The sequence below is a fragment of the Sciurus carolinensis genome, chromosome 4 (assembly GCF_902686445.1).
Source record: "Sciurus carolinensis chromosome 4, mSciCar1.2, whole genome shotgun sequence".
Taxonomy (NCBI): Eukaryota; Metazoa; Chordata; class Mammalia; order Rodentia; family Sciuridae; genus Sciurus; species Sciurus carolinensis.
In genome coordinates, this window is record NC_062216.1 from 118313817 (window position 1) to 118339787 (window position 25971).

The following is a 25971-nucleotide window of genomic DNA, read 5'->3' on the forward strand; positions in this document are numbered from 1 at the left end:
ATTAAAGGCTAAAGAAATACATGATCAGCTAACTCCTTGTATTACTAAAAACTGATTTACCAGCATCACATCAAATATTTACCTTGCCCTAAGCTACCAGTAATTATAAGCTGATATTGTTCAGGCTCAAACAAACACAGAGTAATGAATTTCTGCTAATTATTAGGCACTGATGAAAAATGTGATTTGCCCACTCCCAGAGTTATCCTGGGCATCTCATCTTTCTGCATGAGGGAAAACTTCAATTGATATGAATATATTCAGTGCTGCCGGAAAGCACTTCAGTGGTGTCAACCAGAAGTAATTACCAGTGTGTCTGGGAAAGTGATTAAAATGGTTTAAAATTAAGATTTTGGTTTGCCATAGTTATTTCTATGCAAATACACCACATTTTTCAACTGACGTGGGTGTCTTAATTAAAAACAGGCTAAAGTTTTAGAATAACAAGAGATTTTTTAAATCCACCAAACCTCACACAATAAAAAATAATGATTCCAGCCTTAGTTGCAAATGAAAGTAATTTTTCTTCTTGTTGTAGATCTTACTGGGCTTTTTAAAAAGTTACATTGCAGACTGTTATTGAATCATTCATTTCCTGATGGAATATTCTAGCAGATCCAGATACTTTGCTTTAGCTTTGCAGGGCCTCTCTTTGAAGGTAGAGAGGAGAGTGACTGTGAGGTTGGTCTGTCCCTCAGTGAGACGGGGCTGGCGTCTTCTTTTTCCCCTACAGTAGCCATACCAAGGAGTCTCCTGAGATGACTGATGGTTTCGTTCCTAACTTCAAGGGAGGGAGGAAAGGGTTCAGAAACCTACAGTGGACTCAGACCCAAGTTCCGCCTTGAGGCCCTCCTTCTTTCTTTGCAGTAAGTATTTCTGGTTTCTGCTTCCCTTAGTCTTCTAATTTAATCATAGTGGAGTATCCAAAAGACATGTTGGGGAAACTTTTGTACTCTTATAACTCTTTTAGGCCCAACCTGAGTAATAAATTATAAACCAGAGATTTTTAAGGTGGTCACGAACCCAACAGGTAGCACCTGTTTTTCTCATTACCTGTTTGGTGGAAGTTATGTGTTCTATGTCTGTCCTCTCAGGGGGTAGCCTGGCTATGTTAACTTGTGCTCTTAAAGTCTACAGACAATAGGTAGCCCCTGCATTATGTCAGGATACCTCTAGTGACTTAATTCAAGACAGGAGTAAGGTGAGAATTCTAGGAGCTATCGTGAGATCAGTGGGGAAGGATATTTACTGATGAGAACTCCAAATGAAAACAGTTGCATCTCAGTTGTCTTCTCTCCTCCTTCTGTACACTCTCCCTGGGTGCACTCAGTTATTCCCATGACCTCAGTTATTCCATATGTATGTTAATACCTTCCAGAACCACCTTTCCAGTCCAGAACTCTTGTGAGATTCAGAGCCTGTTTATATGCTGGATATTGCCATCTCAATGTCAAAACACATCTAAGATTGCATCTACCCCATCTACCCCCATCTTGGCTCCCGGGAGGCAATTACCAAATTGCTTATCATCTTCATCAATTGGTACCACCATTTGGCCAGTTGCTATAGTGCCAGAAACCAGAGTCCTCTCCCTGAGGACCTTCCTTCTCTCATTCCCTGTTTCTCCAAGTTTTCTGGTTTCATTTCTAACTATTTCTAACTACCTCTCCATTCTTCCCCCATACCTCATCTCTGGTTGTTGTTCATATATATCTATGTTTTACCATGTTTTGCTTGGACTCAGTCTCTTAATTCTGCTACCTGAATTTCACCCTTCCAATTCCTCTAGCACTTGTTTCCCCTTATCCATTGCCTTCTTGTCTGTCACCTAAGATTTTTTCTCATGGTTATTCATTGTCTACATATCAAGTTCAGACTCATAACCATGATGTAGTTGGGCCTTCCTTATACCCAGCCTCCATTGGAGCCATAATAGACCCTGGGGCAAAAGGGAAAACTAGTAATATGGACCCTCTCTTTATTTAAAAACTGAAGTTTTGTTTATCACAACCTTCTTTGCATCAATTTTGATATTTAAAAAATTACACTCAAATAATATTTATTTTGATGACTGAGTTTTTGGATATCCCTTTAAGTTCGGGTCCTGAAGTGGCAAGTGCCCCACTTTCCCTATCCTAGTCCAGACCCTGGATGTGATACTGGAATTGATTCTGGAAAGTAACATGTGGAACCTGAGAGTGAAGGAAACCTAGCAGAAGGCTGAGGAAAACTTGGGCCCTGATGGTATCATTTGAACTGTGAACTTGGGTAGGCCTAAAGTCTACTTCTGGATCTTTCAGTTTCATAAAACAGTAACTTTCTGCCTTTCTACTTAGGTGAGTTTTTTTCATTCACAGCAGGAAAATTCTCGAATGATAAATGGGCTGTATGAGACTTCTTATGATATGAACACTTCTCCAGTCTCATCCTTCATTACTTTATAAGAGCATCCCGTGCCTCTCTCATGTTGTGTAACTTGCTGGTTCTTTAACCTGCTGTGCTTTTTTGTGCTGTATGCCTCTGTGCAGGGGGCTCCCTCTTCTGAGAATGTTCTGGGGATATTCTTTACCTGGTCTATCTGGTGAAAACCCACTCATTTTTTAATATGCAGTTTAGATATCATCTCAGGTGTGACTGAGTCACATCCAAGGTTTTTTTTTGTCATTGTTGTTCTAGGTTTAAATTTTTTTTCACATGTATGAAATAATGTTATATAGCTGCTACACTTGCTGCTTAATCTATTCTCTTTTGCAGAGTTAGACTTTTTACTTCCTAAATAATGTCCCACAAAATTATAATGCAACTTAACTCTGGAAATTAAAAACTTGGAGCACCCTGATGGGAAGTAGTGCCAAATTCTGGATGTCTCTTCGAGAGGCCCTGGGTGCCTTTTCTTTCCATCTTTCTCTTAATATACTCTGGCCCAATAATGGAGAAATCCTTATAAAATAAATATGGTAGTTATACCACAGATGATGGATGCTGGGCATTCTATATTTTAGTCTGTCCTAAAAACCTCATCATTAGAAGAAGATGAACAAGGGAAAGAGTTTAGTAAGCCCCAGACTTCTGAGATTTAAGCACGATTTACCATGGTAATTTTGGTGCATGAATTCACAATTACACACAGATCATAAACTCCATAGAGCAGCATTTTTTTTTTCTGGCTTCTATTTTACACTGCATGACTTTGGAATATGTGCTACCTTGGCTGCTACACGTGGAAAAGAGTCATCCCTTTACAAGGCTATAGCCCCATTTTGCCATCCAGGTATAGTGAATCCAGCGTCCTCCTATAGGTCTAATTTTCTCACTGGGATCTGAAACCTGTAGAAGGGTAGTGAAAACATAAAAAGTCAAAAGCAAGGCTGATACTTCAAGATCTGTCCAGGGTCCCCAGGAATTAAAGTTTGAGCATCAGGATTCCTGCTAAATGATGCATATACTCCATCTTTCATGGCCCCAGTTGCCAGATGTGACCCTGCTGGAGTCCTGGGCCTGTTCTGCAGAGGCTCTCTAGCCATTCTTTCCAAGAGAACTTCTGTCATCACCCCAGGCGATGAATGAGAGGAAAGGCAGATTCCACCAAGATCTAACGGCAGAAGAGGGAGATGTTGCTGCCTGCCACACCTTTTCAGGAGCATGGGGCAGGTACAGCAATCAGTGAGGCCTTTCTCTTCTGCTGGGCTGGGAGTCTGTGTGCACCCTATATCTGGTCCCTTGCTGTGTGTGAACCCAAATGCACACGGAACTCTCAAACCCATTTAAAAAAATTTAATGACATTGGAATTGGTTTCTTAAAAAGGGTAAAAGGGGCAAGGTTTACCTTAGGGAATTTTAAAAGTAGATCCCTTCCAAGATCACTTTCTGTGTCCTTGTCTTTGCCACCAAGGGGTCCCCTTGACCCCACCGTGCTGTCTCCTGCATGTAGAAAGCTCCCCATCCCAGAGCTCCCTCATATCTGCTTTCCTCAGAGGTCCATGCTCCAAAATTACCTCCCCTCCCTTCCGGGGCAGCCATGCCTGAGTCCGAAGGAGGCCTGAGGGATTGTCTTGCCAATTCATTGAAGTTTCCCATTTAGGGAAAACTTTTAGGATTTTGATCTCTTGATCAGATTAATAATGTGGTCTTTGATTACAAGTTTATTAGAGTTTTAAAAAATTTGATTAATGTTAAATTTATCAAATAATTTATTAAGATTGTCATATGTAAAACAAAGTTAGTTAATAAATGTTATATATTCATTTATGGATTTTGTAATATGAAATAATCCTTGCATATAGGAAAAAACTGTAATTTGGTAATGGTATATTAGGGGACGTATTGAATATATTGGCCCATTGTCTTGTGTTCAGCATACTCGTTGAAAAATCAGGTGTTGATATTTCTTGTTCTGTTTTTGCTGATTTTGTCTGTAAGATAGCATTTTCTTTTTTGCTTTTTACTTTCTTAAATTACACTAGGAGTGAGGTTTTGCTTGTAACTTCCATTGGCATCCTAAGGTCTATCTTTTCTTTTTTTGATTTGGGGAAATTTATGTCCACTATTGCCTCAAATATTTTTAATGACCTTTAAAAATTTTCATCTTTGAAATCTCAAACATTGACACTCCCATTTTTAGCCTCTCTCTCTCTCTCTCTCTCTATATATATATATATATATATATATATATATTTTTTTTTTTTTTTTGGTCTTCTATTTTCTATTACTTTTTCTTTTCCTTCTTCCTTCTTGGAGGTTGCTACAACCTGTTCTTCCAGTTCTTCCATTTGTGCTTTGGCTGTTTCTATTCTGCTGCTTATTTCTTCTATTGCATTCTTTATTTCACTGTTATGTATTTTTACCTCATACTTCTTTGTCGTGTGTTTTCTCCTCACCCACAAAACAACTCCCCAGGTGAGAATGTCACTCTTTAACCATGCTGTCCCCACTAAAAGCAGACTTAGGTGGACACTCTCTCTCTCCAGGGTTATTTTACCACCTTTGGGACTAGGTGGAGGCCAGAGTGGAAGAGCAACTGCCCAAGACCAGCCATGCCTCACCTATTATCCTCAGCTCCACCTGTGAGCACAGGGTTTCTATTCTGCCTGGATTTTACTGCAAAGGACATCCAGACTGCGTGTAGAGGAAGCTGTTTGTTAAGGGCAGAGGCAAAGAGGGTGGTGGGGAGAGCAGGGACCCACAGGTCTGTTCCATATTGTCCCTCCACAGTTGTGCTAAAGCCACCAACCCCACACAAGCAGCCCTTTTCTCCTCCATCTCTCATCAAAGGATCCTCAGGAGTTTCCTCTATACCCTTGGGAATTATTGCTGCTTTTGGAGTTTGGGTCCACAGACAGGGATTGAATATAACTTTTTTTCTACCCAAATTTTTCTTTAGTCACTGGTAAACCATAGATCCAGATCAAGACTGTTTCCTGATCTTTCTTTTCCCTCTAGTGAGTTCCTTCTGCTTGAGGGACAGTTATGTGGAGAATGCTTCTTGAAGACTGTGTGTCAGAGCCTTGGGACCAGCACAAATCTAGTGTGATGGGTTATTGTCTGAACCAGGAGGCCAAAGAGGCTCATGCTAGTACCTGAGTTGGCCAGACTCAAGGACTTTCCAGGATTTTCAGTGAATACTGAATCTAGGCCAAGGGTCAAGTTCAGAGTGAGTGTATTTGTGTGTGTATGTGTGCGTGCGTGTGTGTGTGTGTGTGTGTGTGTGTGTGTGTGTGTTGGGTGTAGTGAGTGGTGTGATCCTTTCAAAAGCACATAGGAAGCATCTGAGGAACCCTGTTTCACATCTGACACTGAGCATTTCTTTTTCAGCTACTTAACTTTCATGAGAGTGTTAGGTATTTTTTTTAGATATAGAAATAAAGGGGTCAATGATAATGAAACAGCAGTTTTCTGTGAGAATCAGATTAAACAAATATTAATATGACTGTGAGTCATTGTGTACACTTCTGCATTTCTAAATTATCACCATACCACAGAGTAACAAGCTTTTACAAAGCTTGAAAAAAGCTGGTAAGTTAAAAAAAAAAAAAAAGGCAATTATAAATTCAAGATCTGTACAAACTGCCATTTGTGATTTCTGAAATTTGTGCTCTGCACCATTAAGGAAACTGAGGCTAAGATGTTGTGACAGACCTAAAACTAGTATGCTGGAACCTAGATCCTAAAATATTGGGTTTTTTTCAATAAAAGTTTTTCTATGAGCAAAAAAGAGATCACTCAAAAGAATTATGTTAGAAGGCCGATCCAATTTTCCCAAATCGATGAACGAAGTAGAAACAATTACATATTCTTAAAACTGCTGACTGTGGAAATTGTGTCTTATTTATTTGCTGACCAAAAAAACTCAGGAAATTTTCATGGGGAAAAATGTTTTTCCTTAGCATTTTAATATTTCTAAATATTCCAAGCATGAAAATTTAATGAGCAAACAACTTGTACATAATTTGTTTTATATTCCTGCATTTAAACAGTGATTTTTATACCTGTCCTGAGTATTTGTCTTTATACACAGAATTCTAAAAATCTTCTCAAACCATACACCTATGGCTCCAGAACTTACTCTTCATCTTTATCAAAACCCTTCTTACAGGCTGGGGATATAGTTCAGTTGGTAGAGTGCTTGCCTCACAAGCACTAAGGCCCTGGGTTCAATCCCCAGCACTGCCAAAAAAAGAGAAAAAGAAAACCCTATTAATATTTCTAAAAACAGGCATAGAGGCTGTGGTTTCATTATTCATGCATAGTGGCTGTTTTCTCAGGATTTTAAACAATTTGAGGGAACCAAGTGATCCCATTGTGAAAGAGACACTAGAGATCAAAAGATGAATGTGAGTTCAGAGCCTGTCAAAGGAGACACCTATGAAAATATAACTCAGTGCATTTGTAAACATTTGCAGATGACAGGTAAAGACATTACACAGGTGGAGAGTACTTTTGTGGTGCTGGTCATGGGGACAAGCCCTGCTCCTTTTAATGATGATAGCACTTCACAAACTTTACCACATTTAATCCTCAATCACCCTATATGAAATGAATTATTGTATACATTTTATCAATGTGTAAAATAAGGCTTAGGGAAATTGAAACTTGCATAGAATCTTAGGCCATATGAAAGGTAGAACCGATATTTGAATCCAGATCTATGTGACTTTAAAATCTTGTCATCTTCTGTATTACATTCTACTACCTACCCCTATCATCAATACTGGGAGGTCATCAACTCCCAGTGACTGATTTGGACTAATTGAAATGGATATGGGCTGATTTAGGCACCAAGTGTTCAACTTACTAATTTACAATGAAGAAGAACTTCTCAGGAGTTAGAAGAGCTATATGATTAGGTCCATCTGAGCAGATCCCTGTTCCTTACCAAATTAGAAAGTAGGTCAAAATGAAAGGAATTTTGTTAATCTCAGAAAGCAATATCATTCCCCACCTCTAGAGGCAGTCATGACTTGGGCCAGTATTCTCCCAGTGTGCTGGCCCTGCTCCCTGACACTCTCTCTTCTGCACTTGAGATATTCCACAACTTTTTTTTTTTTTTTCACGTTTTTTTTTTTTTTTTTTTGTAAACAAATGGGATACATGTTGTTTCTCTGTCTGTACATGGCGTAAAGGCATACCATTTGTGTAATCATAAATTTACATAGGGTAATGTTGTTTGATTCATTCTGCCATTTTTTCCCTTCCCCCCCTCCCCTCCCACCCTTCCCCTCCATCTATACAATCCTTCCTTCCTCCATTCCTGCCCCCCTCCCTAAACCCAACTCCAACCCCAACACTAACCCTTCCCACCCCCCATTATGTGTCATCATCCACTTATTAGCGATATCATTCTTCCTTTGGTTTTTTGAGATTGGCTTATCTCACTTAGCATGATATTCTCCAGTTTCATCCATTTGCCTGCAAATGCCATAATTTTATCATTCTTTATGGCTGAGTAATATTCCATTGTATATATATACCACATTTTCTTTATCCATTCATCAATTGAAGGACATCTAGGTTGGTTCCACAATCTGGCTATTGTCAACTGAGCAGCTATGAACATTGATGTGGCTGTATCTCTGTAATATGCTGATTTTAAGTCCTTTGGGTATAGGCCAAGGAGTGGGATAGCTGGGTCAAATGGTGGTTCCACTCCAAGTTTTCTAAGGAGTCTCCACACTGCTTTCCAGAGTGGCTGCACTAAATTGCAGCCCCACCAGCAATGTAAGAGTGTACCTTTCTCCCCATATCCTCGCCAACACCTGTTGTTGCTTGTATTCTTGATAATCACCATTCTAATTGGGGTGAGATGGAATCTTAGGGTGGTTTTGATTTGCATTTCTCTTATTACTAGAGATGTTGAACATTTTTCCATATGTTTGTTGATTGCTTGTATATCTTCTGTGAAGTGTCTATTCATTTCCTTAGCCCATTTGTCAGTTGGATTATTTACATTCTTGGTGTAGAGTTTTTGAGTTCTTTATAGATTCTGGAGATTAGCGCTCTATCTGAAGTATGATTGGCAAAGAGTTTCTCCCACTCTAGTAGGCTCTTTCTTCGCATTGCTGATAGTTTCCTTTGCTGAGAGAAAGCTTTTTAGTTTAAATCTATCCCAGTTATTAATTCTTGCTTTTATTTCTTGTGCTATGGGAGTCCTGTTGAGGAAGTCTGGTCCTAAGCCGACATGTTGAAGCTCTGAACCTACTTTTCTTCTATAAGATGCAAGGTCTCTGGTCTGATTCCGAGATCCTTAATCCATTTTGAGTTTAGTTTCATGCATGGTGAGAGATATGGGTTTAGTTTCATTCTGTTGCATATGGATTTCCAATTCTCCCAGCACCATTTGTTGAAGAGGCTATCTTTTCTCCATTGCATATTTTTGGCCCCTTTGTCTAGTATGAGAAAATTGTATTTATTTGGGTTTGTGTCCGTGTCCTCTATTCTGTACCATTGATCCACCTTTCTATTTTGGTACCAATACCATGCCGTTTTTGTTACTATTGCTTTGTAGTAGAGTTGAAGATCTGGTATTGCGATACCCCCTGCTTCACTCTTTCTGCCAAGGATTGCTTTAGCTATTCTGGGTTTTTTATTCTTCCAGATGAATTTCATAATTGCTTGCTCTATTTCTGTAAGGTACATCATTGGGATTTTAATTGGAATTGCATTGAATCTGTATAGCACTTTGGTAGTATGGCCATTTTGACAATATTAATTCTTCCTATCCAAGAACACGGGAGATCTTTCCATCTTCTAAGGTTTTCTTGAATTTCTTTCTTTAGTGTTCTGTAGTTCTCATTGTAGAGGTCTTTCACCTCTTTTGTGAGATTGATTCCCAAATACTTTATTTTTTTCGAAGCTATTGTGAATGGGGTAGTTTTCCTAATTTCTCTTTCTGAAGATTCATCGCTTATATATAAAAATGCCTTAGATTTATGTGCATTGATCTTATATCCTGCTACTTTACTGAATTCACTTATGAGATCTAAAAGTTTTCTGGTGGAATTTCCTGGTTCCTCTAAGTATACCATCATATCATCAGCAAATAGGGATAGTTTGAGTTCTTCTTTTCCTATTCGTATCCCTTTAATTTCTTTGGTCTGTCTAATTGCTCTGGCTAGAGTTTCAAGGACGATATTGAATAGAAGTGGTGAAAGAGGGTTTTTCACCATTTAGAATGATATTAACCATGGGTTTAGTGTAGATGGCCTTTACAATGTTAAGGAATGTTCCCACTATCCCTATTTTTTCTAGTGTTTTGAGCATGAAGGGGTGCTGTATTTTATCAAATGCTTTTTCTGCATCTATCGAAATAATCATGTGATTCTTGACTTTAAGTCTATTGATATGGTGAATGACATTTATTGATTTCCTGATGTTGAACCAACCTTGCATCCCTGGGATGAAACCCACTTGATCATGGTGCACTATCTTTTTAATATGTTTTTGTATGCGATTTGCTAAAATTTTGTTGAGAATTTTTGCGTCGATGTTCATTAAGGATATTGGTCTGAAATTTTCTTTCCTCGATGTGTCTCTGTCTGGTTTAGGAATCAGGGTAATATTGGCTTCATAGAATGAGTTTGGGAGAGTTCCCTCCTCTTCTATTTTCTGGAATACTTTGAGAAGTATTGGAATGAGTTCTTCTTTAAAAGTTTTGTAGAACTCGGCTGAGAACCCATCTGGTCCTGGACTTTTCTTTGTTGGAAGGCTTTTGATGACTTCTTCTATTTCATTACTTGAAATTGGTCTATTTAAATTGTGTATGTCCTCCTCGTTCAGTTTAGGCAATTCATATGTCTCTAGAAACCTGTTGATGTCTTTGAAATTTTCTATTTTGTTGGAGTATAGATTTTCAAAATAGCTTCTAATTATGTTTTTATTTCAGTCGTGTCTGTTGTGATATTTCCTTGTTCATTCCGAATTTTAGTGATTTGGGTTTTCTCTCGTCTTCTCTTTGTTAGTGTGGCTAAAGGTTTATCAATTTTGTTTATTTTTTCGAAGAACCAACTATTTATTTTGTCAATTTTTTGTATTGTTTCTTTCGTTTCAATTTCGTTGATTTCAGCTCTCAGTTTAACTATTTCCTGTCTTCTACTTTTGGTGTTGGTCTGTTCTTCTTTTTCTAGGGCTTTGAGTTGTAGTGTTAGGTCATTTATTTTTTGAGTTTTACTTCTTTTATTAAATGCGCTCCATGAAATAAATCTTCCTCTAAGTACTGCTTTCATAGTGTCCCAGAGATTTTGATAAGATGTTTCTTTGTTCTCGTTTACCTCTAAGAATTTTTTAATTTCCTTCCTAATATCTTCTGTTATCCATTCATCATATAGTAGCATATTGTTTAATCTCCAGGTGTTGGAGTAGTTTCTGTTTTTTACTCTTTCATTAATTTGTAACTTCAATCCATTATGATCTGATAGAATACAAGGTAGTGTCTCTATCTTCTTGTATTTGCTGACATTAGCTTTGTGGCATAATATATGGTCTATTTTAGAGAAGGATCCATGTGCTGCTGAGAAGAAAGTGTATTCGCTCTTGGTTGGATGGTATATTCTATAAATGTCTGTTAAGTCTAAATTATTGATTGTGTTATTGAGATCTATGGTTTCTTTGTTCAATTTTTGTTTGGAAGATCTGTCCAGTGGTGAAAGAGGCGTGTTAAAATCACCTAGTATTATTGTGTTATGGTCTATTTGGTTTCTAAAATTGAGAAGGATTTGTTTAACATATATGGATGAGCCACTGTTTGGGGCATAGATGTTTATGATTGTTATATCTTGCTGATTTATGCTTCCCTTAAGCAGTATGAAATGTCCTTCTTTATCCCTTCTAACTAACATTGGCTTGAAGTCCACTTTATCTGAAATGAGGATGGATACTCCAGCTTTTTTGCTGAGTCCATGTGCATGGTATGTTTTTCCCCATCCTTTCACCTTTAGTCTATGGGTATCTCTTTCTATGAGGTGAGTCTCTTGCAGGCAACATATTGTTGGATCTTTCTTTTAATCCAATCTGCCAGTCTATGTCTTTTGATTGATGAATTCAGGCCATTAACATTCAGGGTTATTATTGAGATATGATTTGTATTCCCAGTCATTTGGTTCATATTTAAAATTTTTGACACATCTTGGTTCCTCCTTTATTTGACAGTTCCTTTAGGATAATTCCTCCCTTTGCTGATTTGCTTCTTTGTTTTTTATCTCTTCCTCATGAATATTTTGCTGAGAATGTTCTGTAATGCTGGCTTTCTTTTTGTAAATTCTTTTAGCTTTTGTTTATCATGGAATGATCTTATTTCATCGTCAAATTTGAAGGTAAGTTTTGCTGGGTATAAGATTCTTGGTTGGCATCCATTTTCTTTCAGAGCTTGAAAAATGTTGTTCCAGGCCCTTCTAGCTTTTAGGGTCTGGATTGAAAAATCTGCTGATATTCCGTATTGGCTTCCCCCTGAATGTAATTTTGTTCTTTTCTCTCACAGCCTTTAAAATTCTGTCTTTATTTTGTATGTTAGGTATCTTCATTATAATGTGCCTTGGTGTGGGTCTGTTGTAATTTTGTGTATTTGGAGTCCTATAAGCCTCTTGGACTTGATTTTCCATTTCATTCTTCAGATTTGGGAAATTTTCTGATATTATTTCTTCAAATAGATTGTTCATTCCTTTGGTTTGTTTCTCTAAGCCTTCCTCAATCCCAATAATTCTCAAATTTGGCCTTTTCATGATATCCCATAGTTCTTGGAGATTCTGTTCATGATTTCTCACCATCTTCTCTGTTTGTTCAACTTTGTTTTCGAGATCAAATATTTTGTCTTCAATATCTGAAGTTTTGTCTTCCAGCTGTTCTATCCTATTGGTTATGCTTTCTATGGAGTTCTTGATTTGGTTTATTGTTTCCTTCATTTCAAGGATTTCTGTTTGGTTTTTTTTCAATATCTCTAACTCTTTATTGAAATGATCTTTTGCTTCCTGAATTTGCTGTGTTAACTGTCGATTGGTGCGATCGTTCAATGCCTGCATTTGCTCTTTCATCTCATCGTTTGCTTCCCTAATCATTTTAATTATGTACATTCTGAACTCCCTTTCTGACATTTCTTCTGCCATGCTGTCGTTGGATTTTATTGATGTAACATCTAGATTTGTTTGGGGCATTTTCTTCCCTTGTTTTCTCATATTGTTCAGGGATCAGTGGGTCATTAAGATATTGCAGATTTCCTCTATCAACTTATAATGTCCCTGAAGATTGCTAGTATATCCCCTCTTATCCTTCAGTAGCCTGAAGTCTTGGAGGAGGTTGATAATGCAGAGCTCCACGAAGAAGCTGCCTCTCTAGGTGTGGTAACCCTCAGGTGGCGTATATTCCCTGCTAGTGGGCAGAGGTGCCTCCACTTGTTGACCAATGGTCATCCAATGGGGAAGTAGACTGCGGGCTGAGGCAAGGCCTGTTTGTGCCTATGTCTCTGGCTTTACCGTCCCTGTGGGAAAACCTCCCCCGGCCGGGAAGAGTCACTCGGTGGGGACGTCTCGCTAGTCAGTTGCCCTCCTATAGGTTCCCCTCAATCTACAACTACCACCTGGGCTGGGCTGTCTTCTTCTGCAACGATCCCAGGGGCCCGGACCTATGTCCTGGGCCTGGGAGCCTCACCCTTCGCAGGCGAGTCTCCTTAGGCTGCCTCTCCCAGAGAATCTGCCCGCCGCCCTGGAAACTTCGCTCTGCCCCTAGGCGTGTCTCTGTGCGGCTCTTCCAGCAAGAAGCCACCTAGCTCCTGGGACCCTGCTCTGCACCAATCGCCTGTCTATGCAGCCCCTCCTCTGAGCCACCACCTGGAGCCCCGTACAATAGCTCCGAGACCCAGAGACCCGCCACACACCTCCTCCTCTAGACAGCCGCCCGGTTTCCGACGCAGTCACTAGGAGTCCAAACAACTCACTTCGGGTCTCCTCCTCCCGCCAACCACCCGTAGCCCTAGGCAGTCACTCCAAGTCCAAGTGACCCGCCCTGTTCCTCCTCCTCCTCCTTGGGGTAGCCCCCCGGGTGTTCAGGAGCGGTGGCTCCGAGACCAGGTGACTCACCATTCTCCTCCTCCAGGCAGGCCACCGGTGTTCAGGAGCGGTCGCTTTTAGTCCAATCAACTCACCACTCGCCTCCTCCTCTGGCAACCGCCTGTGGTTCTGATGCAGTCACTCCCAGACTAAGCGTCCCACCGCTCTCCTCCTCCAGGCAGGCCACCAGTGTTCTGGAGCAGCTGCTCTGAGTTCAAACAGCTCGTCACGCAGCTCCTCCTCCGGCAACCGCCCGCAGCTCTGATGCAGTCACTCCCAGGTCAAGCAACACGCTGCGCTCCTCCTCCTCCTCCGGGCAACCTCCCGGCACTCAGGAGCGCTCACTCTGAGTTCAAACAGTTCACCACGCAGCTCCTCCTCTGGCAACCGCCTGTGGCTCCGATGCAGTCACTCCCAGACCAAGCGTCCCGCCGTGCTCCCCCAATTCCCCCGGGCAGTCCCCCGGCGCTCAGGAGCGCCCACTCTGAGTTCAAACAGCTCACCACACAGCTCCTCCTCTGGCAACCGCCCGTGGCTCTGATGCAGTCACTCCTAGACCAAGCGTCCCGCCGCGCTCCTCCTCTTCCTCCGGGCAACCCCCCGGTGTTCAGAAGCGGTTGTTCTGGGTCCAAACAGCTCGCCACGCAGCTCCTCCCCAGGCAGCCGCCCGGAGCCCCAGCTGCTGCTCTAGTCCAAGCACTATGCTGAGCCGCCTCCTCTACGATGATCCCAGTTGTCCGTGTTTACCGCTCCAGTGGGGGGAGGGGCGTCTCGCCGAGCAACTCCACTTCACAAATTCCCTGCGTTCCGGGGCTACCGCCCCATCCGGGACACCTCCCCAACAGGAGAGACTCACCCGGCAGCTTTGAGTTGGTCCCAAGTCTCTCACTATCTCCTCTTTTGAATCTTGCGTCCTGGAGCAGCGTGAAATGCAGCTGCCCTCTAGTCCGCCATCTTGTCCTGCCATTCCACAACTTTAACATAATAATTAACTTTGCTTTGAGTTACCTCCAGTTACTTTTTTTGAGAAAGTCCTTTAGTTAAAATGGCAGATATCTTCTCCCAGTAAAAGTTGATTTCATAGTGTGAACCTCAGAGGGAGATCTTATTTATCTTTTTTCCAAATTCTTGGAAGATAGTTTTCTATAGTCTTCCAGTATCAGTGATTTTAATGAAAAAGACATAAATACAATTAAATAGTTTAATTTAAAAACCATGTATCTATAATAATGATGTCCCATAAATACTAATTCGACTTTGACAAATTGTATGTGATCAAACTCTTAAGTGAATAAACACTAAATCAATCACTGTTTTTTGAAGAAAAAAATTACGAACTTTTATCGAACTTTTTTTAGCAATAATAATTAAGCCATCATGCTCTGGTGTAGTCCTATAAAAGGTTTATAGCTGGTGTTTGTTCTGATTGTCAGGTGATCATGTTCTACTGATGATGACATTTCAATACCACTCTTGACTTCCACCAGGTTCTGGGCAATGTTGTAAATGTGTTCACATAAGTTAGTCCACTGAATCTTGAAGAGTTAAATTATAATTTTTTCTTGCAGTTCTGATGGCTAAAGTTCTGACATCTATACAAAATCTATCATATTTTGAAGATTAAAAGTCAGACATTGTGATGGTTAATCTTAACTGTCAGCTTGGATGGGCTAAGGGCTGCCCATATAGCTGGTAAAGCATTATTTCTGTACATGTCTGTGAGAGTGTTTCTAGAAGGAATAGCATTTCAATTAATGGACCCAGTAAAGTAGATGGTCCTCCTCAGGGTGGGTGGACACCTTACAAACTGTTGAGGGCCCAAAAAAGTCAGAGGAAGTGTGAATTAACTCTCTGGCCAAGTTGAGACACCCATCATCTTCCAGCCTTGGATGGCAATATTCCTGGTTCTTGGACTTGTGGACTCGGATCAGGATTTATATCTTCAGTATCTGCTGGGCTCCCCCAGTTCTCAGGTCTTCAGATTTGGGGCTGAATCATGCCATTGGTTTCTTTGTTCTCTAGTCTGCAGACAGCACAATGTGGGACTTCTTGGCCTACATAACTGTGTGAGCTAAATCCTATAATAAATCTCCTCTGTATATATCTCTCTATAGTCAATTGATTCTGTTTCTCTGTAGAACCCTGACTAATACAGAGATAAACATGTTTATTCATGTATGATATGCATGTGTGTGTATGTATGTTTATGGGAGCACAAAATTCATGATATATTTACATGAAGCCTAAAGCTTGAGGGAACCTCAAGGGAGATCCATGTTACTTGAGTATACCAAGAAAATGTTTGATACATTTTATTTTATGTGGTGATCTACCTCCGGTTCTGAATACTTGACACCCCACTTGGAGACCCATTAAGAAGCATTTCTTCACTTGTAGACCAACCTCTTTTACTGAACTCTTTTATTCAAAGTGCATTCAAAATATATAGTAGAATTTACATTTTGGGCTCTGAGCTCTGGAAACAAGATTGACATTTGGTTGCAAAAGAATTTTTCCCATCAATTTACAATGCAAAACCTGTCATCTGACTTAAATATAGTATTCAAAACAAAAAATCAGACTTTTAGAAATGGTAGGGATGGGCTATTACAGTGTATTGGAATTGCTGACAGCCTCCCAATTTTCTCTGGAGACAAAACAGCCTTTCTACCAGTAAGTAAGTTCCAGTGGGGATGGTAATAGCCCTGGCTGTATTTCAAATTATAGTTGATAGAGTAATTTTTCTCAAACTGAATCGAGGGGTATACATTTGTTGATTTAAATGATCCTCCTCCCAATATTATTTGAATTAAATGATTAGATTTTCAAAACATGAGGGACAGTTATAGTTTAGGAAGCCAAAATAAGAAATCACAATATGAAGAAAAACAATGCTATTTGAACCATGTAAGTTGTTGGTTTTGGATACCTCTTCTTGAACACAATTTGCTGAGTTGAAGTGGATAGCTAGGGGAAATGATTCCTAGTGTTTTTATCAATATTTTAAATAATTTTTATAATAATTTATAAAGAGAGTACATGAACACTATAGAAAATTAAAACTTGAAGTGAGCATAAAGGAAAAGAAAAAGTGATCACGGCTTCATTTTTATTCCTTTCCTAGTGAAGGTAATCACTATTAAGTTTGATGTATACCACTCCAGTTCAATTTCTATGAACTTAGAAATATATAAGTGTGTTTATGATTATGTGTATGCATGCATATTTTGTACAAAATGAAAATATTATATAAAATGGGTTTGGTACAGACTTATTTATATTAAATATGTTAAAACATATGCAGGATGATTTTTAAGACACTGGACATCAAACAGCAAAGATCAGAGATCTCAGAGAGACAGGAATGTTGGATTTCTAATTGCTCTAGCTTCTTGCCTTTGGTGCCTGTTAAAATCTTTAACTCACCTGCTGTATGACAGATATACATGTAAATATGAAAAGATGCTAGCAGGAAGTATAGGATAACAATTTAAAAACATGGAATAGAGAAGACCTTTCTTAGCATATCACGAAAAGCAGAAAAATTGATTTAAATTTTTATAGAGTACAATTTTTCAAAATGAAAGGAAAAGGATTTCAAGACAACACTTACAAAAGCTATTAGAAATATGAGAAGAGTCATATTGGAATACTTTAATAAATCTCTTTTGGAAATTTGTGGATTAAGTAAATTAAAAAGAAGTGAGCTATAAAAGATTAGGATGACCCTATAATTAACTTTCATAAATTGATATATGTATCCAATAAGTAAAGAAGAAATAGTCTTCTCAATATTCATGAATTTTTGATGTTGTCCATGAAATAATAGTAATAATGACAATAATAATTAAGAGAGAGAGAGAGAGAGAGAGAGAGAGAGAGAGCTGATTGTGGCCAGGTACCGGGTCAAGGCAATTACATGTATTGCCTATTCCTCATAAGTTGAAGTAAATATTGTTATTATTCCTATTTTACAGATAAGGAAAACAAGGATTAAAGGGATTAAGTAACTCCCGAAGTTCCCATAGCATCACAATTTTGTTTTCTGTGAATAAAGCATCAATTAAAGAAAATGCTCCATTTTCATTTTCTTTCACAGGAACTCTATGAAAATCTGGCGTGTGAATGTCTTCCACATTCTTAAGCCAGTGATCATTTCCTTATTGACTACTGCTTTATAGCTCATCCCAGGATTCTGTTCTCAAATTCCTTGATTAGCTTTGGACAGCTGAGATTTTGTTTCTCTTAACTGTTGGCTCCAGTATTTCTTAGCTGATGCCATTCAGTAAATAATCACTATATAGTAGAGGAGATTCACTATCTTCAGGCCTCTGTGGCTCACTTCTAAATGCTTCAGGGCTCAGATCTTCGACCTCTTCTTCTCTTGGTTCCCCAGCCTCTGGTCAGGGTAAGGTTCTTTCATTTTCCAAGTCTCAGCTCAAGCTTTACCTCTTCAGGTGGCTGGCTCTTCCCTGACCATCCTATTTAACATAGGATTATCATTCTCAATTATTCACCTTCAAATCATTTTATTTCCTTTTAACATTTACCCCAATTTGAACTTTTTATGTCTTTTTTTGTTGTTCACTTGATTTTTAAACATAAATTTTAGCAAATATGTATGCATAGTTTATAAAACCAATAGCAGTACAAATTCTTAAAACAAAAACAGTTGTTTCTTTCTCCACTCTTCCTTCTACCTTTCCCCACAGGAAAATCTCCAGATATTTTTCTTGTATTATCTTTCAGAATTCTAAATTATATATCCTGTTACCCTTCTTTGATTTTTTTTTTGATTTTGTTTTAGACATTCTTTATGTTATGGGGTACAACTTAAGAACAGACCAATCACCACTGAGAAGTCCAAATTTGAGAGTCTTTATTAAGCCAGCCACTGACTGTCTCACACAATTCCTCAAAAAATGGCTACTGGGAGAACAACCCCGACCATAGGGTTGCAGGCGTTCTTATAACAGAAATCACATCAATCATAAGTGTGTGTTGTTATGATTCAAAATTACAAACTAACATCGTGAAATCATGAGCAGAGGGGGAAGTGGGTCAAGATGACCCTTTCCTAGGTACACACTAAAGAATGATTACTAACATCCACACAATCATTATTGACATCTCCATTCACATGGTGCATTGTTTAGGAATCAAAAGAGAATAATTTTTCATTACGTAAGAATTTTCATTTTGTATTGCTAAACATGTCATGCTAAGTAACCAATGATGGGTACAGAGGTGGGGTGTTCCCATGGGAGAAGCTAAACAATTGGTGGTTACAGAGGCGGGGCGTTCCTGGGGAAAAGCATTACCTACATAACATGGAGTCTGAGAGCAAAACGGAGTCTGTTTAGTCATTGCCCATATAGCTGACCTATATATAACATTTCCATGGAAACAAATGTCAACCCGTCATACTTATTGTTTTCCTCTTTAAGGAAGATAAAGGATCAGCTTTATTACACTCTGCCTTTATATCTTCTTGGTCTGTATCCTGACAATGTAGTTATAAAAAATTTTGTGTTACTGTTTAAGTCAGTACTCCATATTTACATGACTATGTTGTAAATATTTTTCACAACTGGTCTTTGAAATGTGAAGACTAGACTTCCTTTCTTATGCAACCATGCTCTTTGCTTTTTTCATTTGCTTTGTTTCCAAATTCATTCTACAAATTTCTGAAAGAATTGTAGCTCTCCTTTCAGAATAGGCAGACACATCATTAATGTCTTAACTCTCTCTTTTTTTAAGGTTATAGTTTTCCATTCTGGAGTCTTGTCAATGGTTCTGGGACTCCTTTTCCTGTCATTCTGGAAATTTCACTTACACTTTTCCTGTGCCAGAGTTCTTGTTTTCCAAATTCCATCAACATCTTCCATTTTGGCTATGTACATCTTTTCATATCTTCTCAAAGTCAGTGCATGAAAGGCACTATTTACTTGTTTATTCATTTTGGACATTGCATGTCTAAAAATGCCTATGAACTACACTTGTCCTTGACATGTTAGTTAGGTATAAAATGGAATTCCAGCATTGCTGTTGAAATTCTACTGTTATAGGCATGGTGGTGCATGCCTATAGTTCTAATGATTTGGGAGGCTAAGGCAGGAGGATTGTAAAGTTTGAACTCAGCAACTAAGTGAGGCCCTGATCAATTTAGCAAGAACCTGTCTCAAAATAAAAAAATAAAAAGGACTGGGGATGTGACTCAGTGGTTAAGTGCCACTGGATTCGAAAAAGATATTCTACTATTTGGTTTTCTAACTTTGTAACTCTTCCCTAATGTTTTGAAACTTCATCATAATATACCTCAATGCTGGTCTTTTTAGCTAATTGTGCAGAACATTTGATGAGTCTTTTCAATATGGTAATTTATGTTGCTTAGTTCTTGAAACATTTTTTCATGTAACTTAATTCTCAGATTATTTCCTTTCTGGCATTTTCTGTTTGTTCTGTCTAGAACTGCTACGAGTCCTGGTGTGATGGGCTGACAGATCTGGCTACATGAGAATGTTATAGGCCATACTGTAAGGGAAATTACTGGACAGACTCCATTTTGCTCTGAGACTCCATGTTATGTAGGAAATAAGCTTCTCCCATGGGAACAATCCACTTCTGTGCCCATCATCGGTTGCTTAGCATGACATAGGTAGCAATACAAAATGACAATTCTTATGTAATGAAAAATTGCTCTCTTTGATTCCTATTTCTCCTAAACAATGTACCATGTGAACAGTGATTGTGAGGATGTTAGTTACCATTCTTTAGTTTGTACCTAGATAAGGGTCATTTTGACCCACTTCTCCCTCTGTTGATGATCTCATGATGTTAGTTTGTAATTAAGAATCATAGCAACAGACACTTATGATTGATGTGATTTTTGGTATAAGAACCCCTACAACCCTATGTTCAGGGCTATTCTCCCAATAGCCATTTTTTGGGGCATTGTGTGAGATAGTCAGCTGGCCAGCTTAATAAAGACTCTCAAATTGGGACTTCTCAGTGGTGATCGGTCTGTTCTTTTTTTTTTTTTTTTCTTTTTGGAGTCAAGTCATACCATTTGTATAATCATAAATTTACATAGGGTAATGTTGTTTGATTCATTGTTATTTTTTTTCCTTCCCCCCACCCCTCCCACCCCTCTTTTCCCTCTACACAGTCCTTCCTCCATTCTTGCCACCCTCCTTAACCCTAACCCTAAACCTAATCCTAACCCTAACGCTAACCCGCTCCCACTCCCCATTATATGTCATCATCCGCTTATCAGCGAAATCATTCATCCTTTAGTTTTTTGAGATTGGCTTATCTCACTTAGCATGATATTCTCCAATTTCATCCATTTGCCTGCAAATGCCATAATTTTATCATTCTTTATGGTGGAGTAATATTCCATTGTATATATATGCCACAGTTTCTTTATCCATTCATCAATTGAAGGACATCTAGGTTGGTTCCACAATCTGGCTATGGTGAATTGAGCAGCAATGAACATTGATGTGGCTGTATCTCTGTAGTATGCTGATTTTAAGTCGTTTGGGTATAGGCCAAGGAGTGGGATAGCTGGGTCAAATGGTGGTTCCATTCCAAACTTTCTGAGGAATCTCCACACTGCTTTCCAGAGTGGCTGCACTAATTTGCAGCCCCACCAGCAATGTATGAGTGTACCTATCTCCCCACATCCTCGCCAACACCTATTGTTGTTGTGTTCTTGATAATCGCCGTTCTAATTGGGGTGAGATGAAATCTTAGGGTAGTTTTGATTTGCATTTCTCTTATTACTAGAGATGTTGAACATTTTTCCATATATCTGTTGATGGCTTGTAGATCTTCTTCCTTAGCCCATTTGTTGATTGGATTATTTGTATTCTTGGTGTAGAGTTTTTTGAGTTCTTTATAGATTCTGGAAATTAGTGCTCTATCTGAAGGTATGGTTGGCAAAGATATTCTCCCACTCTGTAGGCTCTCTCTTCACATTGCTGATAGTTTCCTTTGCTGAGAGAAAGCTATTTAGTTTGAATCTATCCCAGTTGTTGATTCTTGCTTTTATTTCCTGTGCTATGGGAGTCTTGTTAAGGAAGTCTGATCCTAAGCCAACATGTTGAAGTTTTGGATCTACTTTTTCTTCTATAAGACGTAGGGTCTCTGGTCTGATTCCGAGGTCCTTGATCCATTTTGAGTTGATTTTTGTGCAGGGCGAGAGATAGGGGTTTATTTCATTCTGTTGCATATGGATTTCCAGTTTTCCCAGCACCATTTGTTGAAGAGGCTATCTTTTCTCCATTGCATATTGTTGGAACCTTTGTCTAGTATGAGAAAATTGTATTTATTTGGGTTTGTGTCCTTGTCCTCTATTCTGTACCATTGATCTACCTGTCTATTTTGGTACCAATACCATGCTGTTTTTGTTACTATTGCTTTGTAGTAGAGTTGAAGATCTGGTATTGCGATACCCCCTGCTTTGCTCCTTCTACTGAGGATTGCTTTAGCTATTCTGGGTTTCTTATTCTTCCAGATGAATTTCATAATTGCTCGCTCTATTTCTGTAAGGTATGTCATTGGGATTTTAATTGTAATTGCATTGAATCTGTATAGCACTTCAGGTAGTATGGCCATTTTGACAATATTAATTCTGCCTATCCAAGAACATGGGAGATCTTTCCATCTTCTAAGGTTTTCTTTAATTTCTTTCTTTAGTGTTCTGTAGTTCTCATTGTAGAGGTCTTTCACCTCTTTTGTGAGATTGATTCCCAAGTATTTTATTTTTTTCGAGACTATTGCGAATGGGGTAGTTTTCCTAACTTCTCTTTCTGAAGAGTCATCACTTATGTATAAAAATGCATTGGATTTATGAGCATTGATCTTGTAACCTGCTACTTTACTGAATTCGCTTATGAGTTCTAAAAGTTTTCTGGTGGAATTTCCACGTTCCTCTAAATATATAATTATGTCATCAGTGAACAGGGATAGTTTGAGTTCTTCTTTTCCTATTCGTATCCCTTTAATTTCTTTGGTTTGTCTAATTGCTCTGGCTAGAGTTTCAAGGACAATGTTGAATAGAAGTGGTGAAAGAGGGCATCCCTGCCTTGTTCCAGTTTTTAGGGGGAGTGCTTTTCGTTTTTCACCATTTAGAATGATATTGGCCATAGGCTTAGCGTAGATGGCCTTTACAATGTTAAGGAATGTTCCCACTATCCCAATTTTTTCTTGTGTTTTGAGCATGAAGGGATGCTGTATTTTATCGAATGCTTTTTCTGCATCTATTGAAATAATCATGTGATTCTTCACTTTAAGTCTATTGATATGGTGAAGGACATTTATTGATTTCTGGATGTTGAACCAACCTTGCATCCCTGGGATAAAACCCATTTGATCGTGGTGCACATTTCAGGATTTCTGTTTGGTTTTTGGTTAATTCTCTAACTTTTATTGAAAATGATCTTTGCTTCCTGATTTGCGCGTTAACTGTTGATGGGTGCGATAGTTCAAGACTGCATTGCTCTTATTCACGTTTGTTCCTAATCATTAAATATGTAATTTAACTCCTTTTGAAGTTTTCTGCCTGCTGTCGTTGGTTGTTATTGATGTACATCAGATTGTTTGGGAATTTTTCCCTTGTTTTCTCATATTGTTCAGGGATCAGGGGTCATTAAGATATTGCAGATTTCATCTATCAACTTAAATGTCCCTGAGATTGCTAGTATAATCCCCTCTATCCTTTCAGAGCCTGAAGTATGAGGAGGGTGATAATGCAGAGCCAATGAAGAAGCTGCCTCTCTAGGTTGTGTACAATAGGTGGCGTAATTCCTGTAGTGGGCAGAGGGGCCCACTTTGACCAATGGTAACCAATGGGGGAAGTAGAATTTGGGCTTGAGGCAAGGCCTGTTTGGTATGTTCTGGCTTACGTACCTGTGGGAAAACCTCCCCCGGCCGGGAGAGACGCGGTGGGGAGTTCGCTAGTGTTGCCTCCTATAGGTTCCCCAAATCTACAACTACCACCGGGTGGGCTGTCTTTTGCAACGCTCCCAGGGGCCCGGACATGTCTGTGCGTGGAGCCTCACCCTTCGCAGGCGAGTTACTTAGGCGCCCTCCAGAGAATCTGCCCGCCGCATGGAAACTGCGCCGCCCTAGGCGTGTCTCTGTGGGCTCTTCCAGCAAGAAGCCACTAGATCCTGGGACCCGGCTCTGCCCAATGCAGGCTATGCAGCCCTCCCCTGAGCACCACCTGGAGCATGTCAATAGCTCTGAGACCCAGAGAACCGAAACACACTCTCCTCCGGACAGCCGCCCGGTTTACGACGCAGTCATAGGAACCAAACAACAATTCGGTTCCTCCTCCCGCCAACACCCGTAGCCATAGGCCCGTCACTCACGTCAAGTGACCCGCCCTGTTCCTCTCCTAATTGGGGTGACCCCAGGTGTTCAGGAACGGTGGCTCCGAGAACAGGTGACTCACCAGCTCTCCTCAGAGAAGGCACCGGGGTCAGGACCGGTTTGCCTTTTATCAGTCAGCTCCCAATCGCCCTCTCTTGGCAACCGCCCTGTGATTCTGATGCAGTCTCCCCGACTAGGCCCAAGCTCTCTCCTCAGGCAGGGCACCGTGTTTGAGCAGTGCTCCGAGTTCAAACAGCGCGTCACGCAGCTCCTCCTCCGCAACCGCCCACTTTGCAGTAACTCCCAGGTCAAGCAACGCCACGCTCCTCCTCCTCTCGGGCAACCTCCCGGCACCAGGAGCGCGCGCTGGGTTCAAACAGTTACCACCAGATCTCTGCTGGCAACCGCATGGGTTCTGATGCAGTCACTACAGACCAAGCGTACCGCCGCGCTCCTCCTCTTCCTCCGGGCTCCCCCGGCGCTCAGGAGACACTCTGAGTTCAAACCAGCACCACGCAGCTCCTCCTCTGGCAAACCCCGGGCTCTGATGCAGTCACTCATAGACAAGCGTCCGCCGTGCTCTCTCTTCCTAGGGCAACCCCGGGTAAGAAAGCGGTTGTCTGGGTCCAAAAAGCTCGCCATGCGCTCCCCAGGCAGCAGCCGGGCCCCAGCGGCTGCTCGAGTCAAGCGCATGCGAGTCCCTCCTCTACGATGATCCCAGTTGTCGTGTTCACCGCTCAGGGGGGGGAGGGGCGTCTCGCGAGCAAATCACTTAACAAATTCCCTGCGTTCCGGGGCCAAGCCCATCGGGAGCATTCCCCACAGGAGAGATCACCGGCAGCTTGAGTTGGTCCAATTTCATATCTCTCTAATCGTGGTCTGGAGAGGTGAAATGCAGCCGCCCTCTAGTCCGCCATCTTGGCCCGGCTCTTAATTTTTTTTTTTTTTTAATTAATTAATTTTTTTGGTGCTGGGGATCAAACCCATGGCCTTGGGCTTGTAAGGCAAGCACTCTACTGACTGAGCTATCTCCCTAGCCCTAGAGATTTTTTAAAAACTTTTTTTCTGTTCCCTGAATTATTTCAACTTTTTCCAACTGCCCACATTGCTCTGTTTTCCCATTTTATGATGGAAGATTTTCTTAAATATTTTGTAATTTTTGGCTTTTGATGTCCAAGATTTCTATATTATTACCTTAAGGGTAAGGTACTTAAAAATCTAACTGACAGACTTCTTTGGGCAATTTACCAGCTGGTAGGTAATTGGAATTCTAGATTATTTTATTATAGGATTCTTTTCCTGGTCTTTTCCATTGGTGGATCATTTTCTCTGGAAAACAAATCATCCATCCTTTGCCTGGGGTATTTGATCCCAGCGTCAGAGGTTCTGGGGGCTGTTGAGAGGAATGGCAGTAGGAATCTCAGGTTCACTTTGCTGGTGCCTCCACCTGGCATGCTAGTCTGCCCCTGAGTTCAGACCCTTTCTGTTCAACCTCTGCTCAGTGTCAATCCCCTATTTCTGGAAAGAAAGAAGAGAGGTAGTAGAAGATTGGGAAGTGAAATGTCCTTAACCCCCAAAAGCACCACTCATTTTCATCCTTCCCTGAAGCCTAGCCTGCAGAGATGCCCTGTGTCTCCCTCCTATGCCTTTCTGGGGCTTTGCACTTTCTTCTTACTGGCTTTTGTATTGTTAGCAGTTGGTTTTTTCGATTTCATTTGTTCATTTGCTTTTCATGTTCAGAATTTTCTCTTGTTCCCTTGTCTGGGTTACTTTCTGTTCTCTCCTCTTTGTTTCTGCTTTTTATTCCCTTCCAGTATTGTGCAGTTAGCTCACTTGGATTTGGGAGAGGATGGTATACACATAAATTTCTGTATTTAATCCAGAGTGTTTATCCAGTCCCTTGATTGTTTGCTTATTGTTTGTCTCCCAGTCCCTCTGAAATATAAGGGACAGGGAATTTGGGTCATACGTTATTACTTATCAGGCCTCCAATGGTACCTAGCACAGAGTGAGGGCTTAGTAAATGTTCACCAAATTAAGGGATAAGGGAATTTCATAGGCA

The 25971-nt window shown here is 40.1% G+C and overlaps 1 pseudogene; it reads right to left on the reverse strand.

Moving 5' to 3' along the window:
- The window catches only part of LOC124982926 (AP-3 complex subunit sigma-1-like), a 57942-nt pseudogene extending 38525 nt beyond the window's left edge, over nt 1-19417 (reverse strand).
- Between the last annotated feature and the right edge of the window lie 6554 nt (nt 19418-25971).